Source organism: Papio anubis, chromosome 6, assembly GCF_008728515.1.
Source record: "Papio anubis isolate 15944 chromosome 6, Panubis1.0, whole genome shotgun sequence".
NCBI lineage: Eukaryota > Metazoa > Chordata > Mammalia > Primates > Cercopithecidae > Papio > Papio anubis.
The window spans coordinates 11,218,179-11,231,438 of NC_044981.1; the positions used below are offsets into that span (position 1 = coordinate 11,218,179).

A 13,260-nucleotide genomic window follows, 5' to 3' on the forward strand; every position below is an offset into this window, starting at 1 on the left:
CCGCGTCTCGGGTTCAAGCAATTCTCCTGCCTCAGTCTCCGAAGTAGCTGGGATTACATGTGTCCGCCACCACGCCTGGCTAATTTTTTGTACTTTTAGTAGAGACTGGGTTTCACCAGGTTGGCCAGGATGGTCTCAAACTCCTGACCTCAGGTGGTCCACCCGCCTCAGACTCCCAAAGTGCTGGAATTCCAGACATGAGCCACTGTGCCTGGCCAGTTGAACTTCTTAATTTTGATGTCCTTCACTATGAAACAGAGAAAATAATAATACCTGCTAGCCTCATAATGAGGATTAAATAAGATAATGTGGATAGAATTTAGTAGTACTTGTTACATTATAAGACTGTAAATGGTTGCTTATTCTTATTACTGCTATTAGTTATTATTTTAATATTAATATCAAATTTATGATATATTATTTTGTTAATATTTTATATGACATTAGTGTTATATTCTACTGTAGATTATTATTTAATTATTGTATTAATTATAGCTAGTATTACTACTAGACTACTGTTGATAAGTGTGGTAGGCATTGAGAAAAAGTTGGAGGAACCCCCTCCTCTGCGTGCCATTCTTTCATAGGGCAGCTTTGTCACTGAACTATTATCACTAGAGCACCTAGCATGTGCCAGGTACCTTTCTAGGAGGGGAGGATACAGCAATAGCCCAGACAAAGTTCCCATCTTCATGGAGCTTACTGTCTAGTGAGAGTTGAGGAAAATAATTAAATGAATGTATAATATGATTTGCAGTGATACATGCTATGAAGAAAAATTAAGCAGGAAAAATGGCTGGAGGAAAACAGACTCGGGTGGGACAGGATGTGTATTATTTTAGATAAAGTGGTCAGGGAAGCTCCGCTGAGGAGATGATATTTAAGCAGAAATCTGAATAATTTGAGGGATCCAGCCACTCAGAGATCTGAGGGATGAGCATTCGGGACAGAAGTGACCCAGGGAAAGGGCCCGCAGTAGGCATGAGCTTAGTGTGTCTGAGAGCAGCAAGCTGTCCGGTGTGCTTAGCGTGGTGTACGCAGGGCTGGATGGAGAGGATGAGCTCAGAGAGGTAGGTGGTAGGGAGCTTGGATTTTTTCCTGAGTGTGACATGAAGCCTCTGCGGTGTTTCGAGCAGGGAGTAATCTATTTCTCTCTGTTTTGTTAAACACTCAAGGACAGCAGGCTGTCTTAATGCAGCTTAAATAATGCAGATAGTTGTTACTTTATTCATGTCATTTAGTAGGTTTCCCTCAAAACTCTTCAGGGAAACACAAATTGTCCAGTGAATACGGAAACAATTCCCTTCCTCATTTATTACTATCCGATGCAAAAATGATATTTAAACTGGGCTATGTAATTGATTTATGCAGCAGCCCTAGTATTCCCATAGAGACCCTCCTAAAATTGGCTAGAACTCTGGGGCTCCGGCTCCACCTCCTGCACTTGCCAGCACTCTGGCGGGCATCCCTGCCTGTCATCCTTGCCACCTGCTTGCTCCTCGACCAAGCACTCTTCCTTCCCGATGCTCGTGCAGGCAGGAGTCAGGGAAATGGCACCGGATGCCATTCTAATGATTTTCCAGCTGCGACTGGACACTGGCATAAATACAGCAAAAAATCAAGAGGAAGCTAGAAGGAAGAAATATTTCTGTTGACAACTTGGAAGGAACCCATGTGACTGCTCTCTAAGAGTGAAGGGCAAAGAGTGAAGAGCATGTGAGGGCACGAAGTGACTTTGGAAATCACCTAATCCAGTCACTCATAGAGAAGGCAGAGCTGTCGCTCAGAGAGGTTGAGTGCCTCACACAGGGCCCCACCAGCTTGAGTTATAACAGCCATCAGTGGTGAGGTCAGGCCCCTGAATCTCTTGGTCTAGTCTATTCTAATGATTTCTTTTTAGTGTCTTTGCCTAACTCCCTGCTGTCATCTATCTTCCACATTGATCACTACATGTTTAATTCCTAGAATACAGAGCCGATCATATTACTAGCATGTTTAAAAACCCCTAATGACACTTCAATGGCTTAGCAAGCAAAATCCGGACACTTTGGTGTGGACCACCATCTGAATCCACCCTTTCTTTCTCCCTCTACCCCCCACCCCCATCCCACACTCTAGCCATACTTGGGGGTGTGGGGTTGGGGGGAACTTACTGATTCCAAGACGGGCTTGCACCTTCCTGACTTGCACAGGCAGGCCCTTCTGCTGAGAATGACCCCCCTTCACTCTTCTGCTGTCAAGTTTGGCCTCAACACTAACTCTTTTGTGTATCCTTGTCTACAACCCCCACCCTACCCACCTCGCCCTTTCAGAACTAACTCCTCCCTCCCTTCACTATGCCCCCATTGTACTGGAACACGGCTCTATTACAAGGGCTTTCCACGTTGTCTCATGATGATTTGTTGATGTCTGTTTCCCCAGCTCTGATACGTGCTCCTGGGGAACAGGGTGGTATCTTGTTCATCTCTGTGTCCCCTGTCCTGTTGTATACCTTCCAGGTGCATAAATGCTTGCAGCATCAATGAGTAAGAAGATAAATGTAACTTCAAAGAACGTACATTTATCGTGAGGTTCAGTTTGGTGCCCAGGAAGGGAACAGGGAAGACATTCCCCTGTGTGTTGGAGTTTCGCTGTGAGTTTTCCATTTATTTAAAATGGTGTTAGGATGCACCTTTTCAGAGTCAACTCAAGGCCTGTTGCTAGTTCTGCATCTATGAGCCAAGAATAGCTTTTACATTTTTAAGTGGTTGGGAAAAAAACCAAAGATGAGACATGAAAATGATGTGAAATTCAAATTTTGATGTCTATAAATAAAGTTTTATTGGAACACAGCCATCCCTATTTCATGTAGGGATGTCTTTTGAGCTGTAATGGCAGACTCTGAGCAGATGCCACAGAGATGGCAAAGCCCCCAAAGCCAAAGAAAAAGTATTATATGGTTGTCTCTAGAAGTTTGCTGACCCACACTCTAGATTAGTGCAAGGTACATCTATGCCTGAGTTCAGAATAAAGTACAGATCTTTCTACATCTACAGGGGAACAATCTGGAAGCTGAGTGGGTTCTAGACCAGAGGAACAAGTCCAGTCCTAAAAAGGAACAATTCTAGGGCCATGTTTTATCATTTCTAGTTTAACATTAGTTTTTAAAAACAATCTACATATACCAAAGTTATTTCAAAAATAATTAGAGGCAGCAACTTTTCCAGTCTTTTGCAAGTCTCCAGAAACCTCCCCAAAGACCAGCCATTGAGAGTTTTCTCCTTCAATCCAACTGACCCTTGGTTTTCTCCTTCCATCTAACTGACCTTGGTTCATTCAGCCTTCACTGAAACCCTCCCAGGTGCCAGGCCCTGTGCCAGATGTTTACAAGCATGAGTCCATTTAATATTCATCTCACGTAACAGCCCTGTGAGGTCGGTTGTATTGTTCTTACTTTACACTTCACAAAACCAAGACTGGAGAAGTTCTACAGCATGTGCCAACTTACAGGGTGATGGCATGTTTGGTTTATGAACCCAGGTTTTCTGGTTTCTGAGTCTGTGTGGCCCTGACCATGGAGCTATACTGCTGCCAAAGGCTTCCTCTCTTCATATGAATGAATGAATTAATGCACTTCATTATCTGAGCACATGTTTGTCTGCTCAATAAGGTCAAGTCTCCACCCTAGTGGGACTAAGCTCAACTAAGAAACAGCAGGTATTGCTCTTGAGTTGTGAGGAGGGCTGATGCAGCAGTGTAAATACAAATACACACACCCCTTACTTGCACGTTCGAGCCTGTGTCTATGTAGTTCTTCTTTCATCACTCTGCCACCCTTTGTGGCTCTGCTTACCTACATCCCATTATGCCTCCCACTTGTACCCCATCTTCTTTATAAAAGCTTTCCTAGAAAAATCTCTCCATTGTTGCTCTCCTCCCTCCAATCTTCCTCTGTATCTCTGGACTCTCATCACCTGTGGCCTAAGTCAGTGCTTCCCAAATCCGATTTCCCTTAAGAAACAATAAGGAATGCCTAGGCCTCTCTCCTTTAAGTATGAGCCTCAGTAGGCTTAGTATGAGGCCATGGAATCTACCCATTTAAAGTGATCTTCATCCATACCGCACCCAGCGGTAGCTCACACTTGTAATCCGCGCACTTTGGGTGGCCAAGGCAGGAGGATTGCTTGAGCCCAGGAGTTTGAGACCAGCCTGGGCAATATAGCAAGACACCATCTCTTCAAAAATTAAAATTAAAATTGAAATTAACCAGGTGTGGTGGTGCATGCCTATAGTCCCAGTTACTTAGGAGGCTGAGTGGGGAGGAACACTTGAGCCCAGGAGGTCGAGGCTGCAGTGTGACGTGTTTGTGCCACTGCACTGCAGCCTGGGAGACAGAGTGAGACCCTGTCTCTAAAAAAATAAAAATAAAAAAATCTGCATATGATCTCCAGTCAGTTTTATGTGTATGACACACCATTCAGTGCTTGGTATTGCCTTACACGGTTTCCTTTGTGAGAGTTGCTTCTCCACAATGAGATTCTGAGCAATTTATAGAAGAGGGTTCTGTCTTTTCTTTTGTTGTATCCTGTTTTGCACCTATGTCGGTGACTGAATCCCATCTTTTGTCCACTGAAAGCCCTGTGTCTTTTCTGTGCACACGGCCTTCACTGAATTCAACAGGGGGAAAAAATAAGCCACTTCTCAGATGGCAAGGGAAAGAGCTCTTCTCACTTCAAGGCAATAAACCTCTTTTATCTGCTGAACTGGTCAAGCTCTTGGAATGAATGAAAGCCTATTATTAGAGAAAAGCCTAAGAACAATCTTAATGCTTGATTCCTTATATGCTGTGAAATGGGGCTTTCATTCACTTTCCCTCCACTAATATTTTGGCACAAGAGACCTATGAAGGCTACCCGACCTTACCCTCAGCTACCTCTTTAGCAACAGTGTCCTAGGAACACATTCTATTTTCTGAAAGACTTGTTAAGGCAATATTTAAAAAAAAAAATAATAGGCCAGGCACGGCAGCCCACACCTGTAATCCCAGCACTTCGGGAGGCCGAGGTGGGCAGATTACAAGGTAAGGAGATTGAGACCATCCTGGCCAACATGGTGAAACCCCATCTCCCCTAAAAATACAAAAATTAGTTGGGCGTGGTGGTGCACACCTGTAGTCCCAGCTACTCAGGAAGATAAGACAGGAGAATCGTTTGAACCCAGGAGGCGGAGGTTGCAGTGAGCCAAGATTGCGCCACTGCACTCCAGCCTGGGTGACAGAGCGAGACTCCGCCTCAAAAAAAAAAAAAAAAAAAAAAAGAAAAAAAGAAAGAAATGTGTTTCTGCAGATGGAGGGTAGTGTTTTCTAAAAAGGCCTCCTTGACTCATGATCCCTGAATTTCTTCTCATTTGGTTCCCTCCTAACTCATTTCGCTCTCAAGGACAGGCTGCCTGGGGAGGGTGGGGCGCTAGGCAGCAGAGAATGGAAGCGGTTTCTCTAGATCTTCTAGGTTACAGCGATGTGGTGGATCTCCACGCTGTGAAGACTTGACGAGGGCCTGGTGCCTCTTACCACTCAGCCGAGCTTGAGCAGGCTATCGCTGTACAGTGCCTTACAACCACCACTCCTACTGAGCCCTCTTCCTGCTGCTCTCCGCCTTCTATCTCTTTGAGGTGGCTTTTAATTCTCCCAAGAGTGAAGTGCTAAAATGGGATGTCTTAGGCCCCTCCTAGCTCTTGATAAACCATGAAATAGTACATGTAAAACCGTGTCACTACCATGCTACTAAAAACCCAGCCAGACCACCTAAAGTGGAGTGATTATGGGTAATATCTTGACTTGATGTTTAAAAAACTGTGCGATTGTGAAGTTTTGATGTTTAGTGTTATTATAACTGTGGAATACTTAATTGCTACCTTTTTTCTTCAAGGAATTGAAAAACGTTGACAGATTAAATTAGGTGTTAAATAAATGCACTCGACTCTAGTGAAATGTGACAAGCAATTGTGAAGCTCTATTTTAGCGTTTTCTTTATATGAAGGACTTGGAGAAATTAACTTAAAGGTGAAGTGATAAGAAAAATTAGAAACGCATAAAGATTTAGGCTTATTTATCTCCATAAATGTGCAAGGTTCACATTTCTAGTATTTATGTGCCCCCAGCTAGGTAAAGGCATGGAATTCAGTGGAAAAAAAGGAGTTTAATAGTAAAATTGTGCAGACTGCCTGCAAAGCGCCTCTCCTGTTTTCTCTAGCCGTGAGATGTTCTGTTATTACATGCTTTAGTGTGTCCAAATAAACAACTTGTTATATGAAACTGTCATGGAAATCTTTTCTTTTTCTTTTCTTTTTTGTTTTTTTTTGAGACGGAGACGCTCTGCCGCCCAGGCTGGTGGCGCGATCTCAGCTCACTGCAAGCTCCGCCTCCTGGGTTTAAGGCATTCTCGGCCTCAGCCTCCCTAGTAGCTGGGACTACAGGCGCCGTCACCACACCCGGCTAGTTTTTTTTTTGTATTTTTTAGTAGAGACGGGGTTTCACCGTGTTAGCAGGATGGTCTCGATCTCCTGACCTCGTGATCTGCCCGTCTCGGCCTCCCAAAGTGCTGGGATTACAGGCTTGAGCCACCGCGCCCGGCCGATGGAAATCTTTTCTGCTGATAGAAACTTCACACTGTGGATTTTTACAAAGGTTGAGGTGATCTGTCAATATCAAATAAACAGGAATTCCATGGCTGAAATGAGAATGGCTGTCCCCTCTTTCCGGAAGCACTGCCCGACACAATCATCTTGGTGCAAAATACCTATTAAATGACGGGGAGCGAAGGCATCAGGTCTTCTTGCTAACCCTCTGTGCTTCCTCTGTATGTTCTTACGTTTGAAAAGTCTTCCTGCCTTCTCTGGCATACATGTTAGCACTTTCTATGTGATGTCATGTGGCATAAGACATGATCTTTCCTTCTTGCCATGGCATGATGTCATGTGATATGATGGGACTTCGTAGCCCTCTTCCACTCTCCACGTCTTGCTATTGTCTAGTTGGACTAAGCAGAAAAGGCTTATGGATTGTGTGCCTAAGGTTCCTAGATGGGTCAGATGTTCTGTTTTCAGTCTACTTCCGAGCTTTGCCATTCTCCAGTGCACACTGGCCTCCGGAAGTCATCTTCCACACCAGGCATCTAGCATAGCTCCAGGGGCGGAGGTAGGGGCGGCACAGAGTGGGGGAGAAGGGAGTATTTTAAACACCGAATGACCACTAGCAATGCCCAGGGTGCATCATTTCTTCAGGGGCTGGAGATGCATTTTCTCCCCTTCGTGCCCTAAAAGAGCCCAGCTGACCCAGCCCTAAGAAGGTTTCCCTCCCATGCCCCGCTTCTCTCATTGGCTGAGGCCGGACAATCTCCAGCAGGCCCCGGGGCCCTTGGCCTGTCTGGCCAGCCCAAGCAGCCGCCAGCTGGCGCTCATGAGCGCATAAAAGGAATCCGGATAATACAAGGTCTGGTGGAGAGGCGGGTGAGAGGAATGTGGTGGGGAACACAGCACACCCTGCACAGTTCAAGCCAAGCTTTTGAAGAGTTTGACTCGTTTTAGAAAACAAACAAAGTGCTCCAGCTATCAGCAGTCTTTTATTTTGTCTGCTAGAGGAATGCCTTGCCAGAGTGGGCCGAGGACTGGGTGGTGGTAAAGACACCAGTATCCACCCTTGACTTGCCGAACGGAATATGGACGGAGCATTGCTTTTTGCCCACTAAGCCCGGAAATAAAGAGCAGCTCTCTTCTTTATACAAAAAGCCGAAGTGGGGCCCGGCAAGGAGCATGCACAGGGCTTGAAGTCTTGCTCACTGGTACCCCTGAGCTTTACAGGCACTAAGCGTAAGTTCTCTTAACTTGCTGAAGGCCTGGCACCCTGTGATTTCAGACTTGAGGATGTAGACAAGGGAGTGTCGCAAGGGTGCTTTTGAACCCAGGGCATGCAGTTCTCCTGATTCATGCTCTAACCTGCTTTTGGAGCTTCTGGTCTTAGGAGGGGTGGAGAGTAGTGACAAGAAGCAATGCTGTACCTTCCTGGGCCTAGCTGACAGAGGCCATGTCTTCCCCCCAGTTTTCATTTTGCCATCTTAAAATTACTCTACGTTTTCAAAAGTCATCACCTGTGCAGTCTGGTCACCAGGCAAAAAAAAAAAAAAAAAAAGGTCCTTCCTTTTTATCCAGATAGCTCTGTGCAATTTTTTCTCTCCTCTCAAGCCCACTCTGGGACTCAGCTCCCCAACCATCCCCTCTCTCATGTGCCCCCTAATCTTTCCCACCCTTCTCTCTGCAAGTAAGTTCAGGTCTTCCTTACCCTGAAAACAGATTCACAGTTCCTTGTTCAAAAAGCTGGAGGCCAGACGAGCTTGTGGAATTCAGAATATTTCAGATTTTAGAAAGAGATTTAGAGCATATACCACATATTATAAGACACTCCCAGTGAAATCCATGGCTGCGTCCCATAAGCAAAAGCATGCATGTTTCAGCAATCGAATCTACAAAGAGTCATGCCAAGTGGTTAAAAGAATACACATCACCTCGGGCCAACTCCAGTCAGGCTGTGCTGCTGAGTGAGCTATCAAAATACCCCAGATTTTTACATTTTGTTATTGTGGATGAGTGAATATGAGCCACAAACAATGTTCTCTGGGTCTTCAGGATCTTCCCCTTGCCACCTCTCCTTCCCCAACACTGACCAAGTGCCCTCTATCTTTCACTTGCCATGACCAGAGAGTGGGTGGTCCAGCATCCTGGCCTCCTGCTCAGTCCTCCAGGCATCTGCTTCTGACCCCTGTTCCACCAATAACCATCAAAGCCATTGATGCACAGAATAGGAGTAGTGTTGAAATTACTAGAAAAAAGAAATGAAAACGACTTGCAAAATGCCAGCCTTGATGATGATGATGATGAGCATGATGATAACTGAATTCAGCTGATAAAAAATCACTCTTCTCTAATGGCTGTCAGAGCTTCTAAGCACTAGTTCGCCATTTCTGCACCTACCTGTTGGTGAGCCTGTCCAGTGTGTGGCCTGGTGCAGGTCTGCAGATCACATTTGAGGAGTCCTGCTTCAGGGGAACCCCCAGCCTCCATTGTCTAAGCTGGGGACTGTTCTCTGCCTGCCAACTCTTTGATCTCCCCTCAACTCCTGAAACTCCCTGTTATTTCCCCTGTTATGAAATTAGCTCCTTTGGTTTCCACAGCAGTGGGCTCTTCTGATTCTTCTACTTCCCTTGCCAGTATGTTTCAGTCTTCTTTTCCGGAGCCTTTCTTCAAGGTTCCATTCTCAGCCCCTTTTCCTTGTGTATTTTCTCCCTCATCTATGTCATGCTCTCCAATGACTTTTACTCTGATGACAATCACATCTCCTAACCTGTGTTCTGAGTTCCAAACCCTCATTTTCTGCTGCACCCAAATATTCCAGAGGCATCTCATAAGCTCCTTAGAGTCAAATATTGGGATGATTAATTTTATGTATTAACCTGGATAGGCCATGCGTGCTGCCCAGATATTTGATCAAACACTAGTCTAGATGTTAAATGTTGCTATAAAGGTATTTTATAGATGAGATAACATTTAAATCAGTAGACTTTGCATAAAGTAGATACCCTCCACCATGTGGGTGGGCCTCATGTAATCAGATGAAGGCCTTCAGGGAAAAGAGACTGAGGTCCCCTGAGGAAGAGGGAATTCTGTTCCAACAGCCTTCAGACTCAAGCTGCAACGTCAACTCTTCCCAGGGTCCACATGCTATGGGTCTACCCTGCAGATTTTGGACTTGGAGCCAATTCCTTGAAAACAAACCAATCTTTTACTTTCTTTCTCTCTAGACACACACACACAAACACGTGCATGCACGCAAACACATGCACACACACAGACACACACGTGTCCTGGAGAACCCTGATTAATACACATGTGAATGGTAAATTCCCTTTGAAACAGTATCTGTTTTAAACCATTCTCTTTCCATTTATGACCCCACCAGTCACCTAGAATCAAAACCTCAGACTGATCTTTTATTTCTTTCTCTCAACTACTTCCCACATCCAATCAGCTGCCAAGCCACATCAATATTTAAATATCAATATTTCAGACATAAATCACCTCCTTTTCATTCATCCACAAAGGGAGAGTCAACCACCACTCAGGCCTGGTTGGTCATAGAATACATCCTCTTTTCTATAGTGATTAATCTGAGAACTTGACATGTAACGCGGAGTCAATCCAAGCTCTTCTTTGAGATTTGTATAGGAAGCCTGGGAGAGAGACGGCTTCTCTGTCTTTGGATCATAGACTGTAAATGCGTGTTTGGTGGTGAATATCTTTTTCCCCTTGTAGAGACAGTCAATAGCAAGAGAGAATGAGTCCATGTGCAAAAAGAAGCAAAGACATTTAGAGTGGAGAGATGGAGAGAACCCTAATCCTGTTGTCTGTGCCTCTAGATCCAGCCATGCCTGAAGTCTACTCTTACACAACTCAATTTAGAAGGCCATAAATACACTTTCCTGACTAACCTAGCATGAGTTAGATTTTTTTCACCTGCAATGACAACGTGCTGACTAACCCTCTACCAGGAAGTATTTTCCTAGAAGGCAAAGACTATACCTTATTCATTTGCACCCCCTGTGGCAGTACACACAGGGTCTTGGAGATTAAAGGTACTCAGTCAATATGCTGTGTTGAACTCCCAGCTTGTCTTTAAGGTATTAGCCACATTGTGAACTTTGTGTGTGGGAGGAGAGGGAGACATGACCAAAAGGAGCATTTTCCGTGGCTGCTATGATGGCAGAAATAGAAATGAAACTTATGTATTAGGAACATTCCAGGGTGATGGTGGTTTGGAGCACGGTGACCCAAAGGCGAAGAAGATCCAGCCTTTTATTTCAGGTTCATTGATTTTAATCCACAACTTTAACAATGAAAGGAAAAGCAACACATATTTTCACTATTATGTGTGGGGTAGCAGCAGCGTTTTGTCTACCTGTAGATCTGTATAGATATTTATATTACATTTCCTTGCCAATTAACTAGTACTTGTTAATCCCTACTGAGATGTCATTCACCCATCCACCAATACTTACTAATTGCCCAACATAATGCTAGGCACCTTGGGAGCTACAAAGATGAATAATACCTAGAGGCTGCCCAGCTTCTTAAATACCTATTACAGTAGCAGCCAACACGGCTGCAGGAAGATAAACTTGTGTTGGGGGAAAAAGAAATCACACCATAAAGTTATGTAAGTTTCTATTTTAAAATCATCTGGTTCTAATTTACTAAATTTAATGCTTTAGAGCCAATGCCAAAGTGCTACATTTGATTTGTGGAAATACTTTAGCACATTTTTCCATCGTGCTCTTGTACAATATATTTACCACCCTTTTGTTATGGTTAGAAAGATTATGGACCTTAAAAAAAGCCCTCTTTATGAGCTTGCTGATATTTTGTCATAAAATGCCGTAAGATAGAATAAGTCTAGTAAACAATAATATTCACTTAGGAGCATTCCACATGGTTTAGTTTTTTTTTTTTTTCTTTTTCTTTTTAAATTTAACAAGGATATCCATCTGGAAAATGGATATTTAAAAACTTTCACTATGCCAAACCACTTCTTTTCAGGGCAGACAGTATTTTTTTTTTTTTGGGTGGGGGAACGGGCAGGGATGGGGATGGATATGTAAATAGCAGTCATACTGTGCTATACTGCTACCACAATAGTAATGTTAATATCAAAGGATAAAAGGATGTCATGGACCCAGACTTCCAAGAGGGGGCTTATAGAACATTCCAGCAAAATGAACTGAATGTAAGATATCAACCTAAGTGCCATTTCCATACTGGCTCGGGGCCTGGCATAGTGCAGCAGGGAAGAGGCACAACTTGCCTCAGGTTGAGGGAGTTCCTGGGCTGCTTCCATCTCTCTCGTCCTCCCTGACAGGCTCAGTCCACTGCTATCATGGGTTCCAGTGACAGGCAAAGGCAGATGGATCCCAGGTCCCAGGAATGAACCATCATGATGTGGTCCCCCAGGCCCCGGGCTTCACCAGTTACCTGGCAGGGCAGTACGGCTGCTATCCTGTGGCCTATTATGGAATAATCAAGATCTCATGCCAGCATTTTTTGCTGAAGCCTCCGTGACAGACTGCGGTTTAGCCAATGAAGCCTGCCTTGAATTTTCACAGTGGCATTTAAAGTTCGAGTGTGGACCCATTTTGCTCCTGCTTTCGGGCTTTGCTCAGCTTACCAAAAATGAGAGGTTTTTCACTTCACACCCGCAGAAAACAAGATGGCAGCCCGGGAAACTCCCCCTCTGCCTTGCAGCATTCTATGTCCTTAAAACGAAGGAACCTCATTTGTTTCAAACAGAGCTTAGACATCTGTTACAAAGGAAAGGCTGCAAAGGCTGGGCCAGTCAACATGTTTCCTATGCAACAGGCTCTCTTGACCTCCAGTTACGTGACTTAGGATGCAGGAGTTCAGACGTATCAGAATGAACGATGTGTGACTGTTCATGGCTTCCGGGCCTCAGATGACTGTGTCCTGCAACCTCCTACATCAAGATAAGGGTTGCTTGTGAAGGGACGTTCTAATGTGGCTCTTCCCTGCCCCGCCAAACAAGATTTGTGCTCCCAACTCCCTTGCCTAGACGTCCAATCTTCCCATCTCCCCTTGAAAACACTGCAATATGAAATGAAAGTTTAAAACAGTAACCAAGTAAAGAGAGCATCATGATCTCTCCCTCCTTCTGAATTCCTCTTTGGAATATCTCTTACTTTGCTCTTCCAGTCAATTCATTCTTCCCTGCATACTCAGCTCAAGTCTGTAAGTCCGTCCTCCTAAAATTGACTCCAGCCTCTCTAGATGAGTCCTTTTTCCTGAATATGCTTGAAGTCAGTTCTACTGGTTCAACACTGGGGTCATGGCGCCATTGTCTGCCATGTATGAATCCCTAATGGTGCTCCGCCTTTCATAACACTTGACCTTAGAAGTAGGCAATCCCCTATTTGACCCAAGCAATAGAAACTTGTTTATACTGGGATATAATTCACCTACATAAAATTCACAATTTTGGCCGGGCGAGGTGGCTCAAGCCTGTAATCCCAGCACTTTGGGAGGCCGAGACGGGCAGATCACGAGGTCAGGAGATCGACACCATCCTGGCTAACCCGGTGAAACCCCGTCTCTACTAAAAAAAAAATACAAAAAACTAGCCCGGCGAGGTGGTGGACGCCTGTAGTCCCAGCTACTCGGGAGGCT

At 44.6% G+C, this 13,260-nt stretch overlaps 1 protein-coding gene and 1 long non-coding RNA gene across 3 annotated transcripts in view; one reads left to right on the plus strand and one right to left on the minus strand.

The window, feature by feature from the left end:
- LOC116275240 overlaps positions 1-13,260 on the plus strand; it is a 106,722-nt gene that overhangs the window by 85,525 nt on the left and 7,937 nt on the right. The window lies entirely within an intron of this gene.
- Positions 1-13,260, minus strand: part of NEDD9 (neural precursor cell expressed, developmentally down-regulated 9) — a 203,930-nt gene that overhangs the window by 50,381 nt on the left and 140,289 nt on the right. The window lies entirely within an intron of this gene.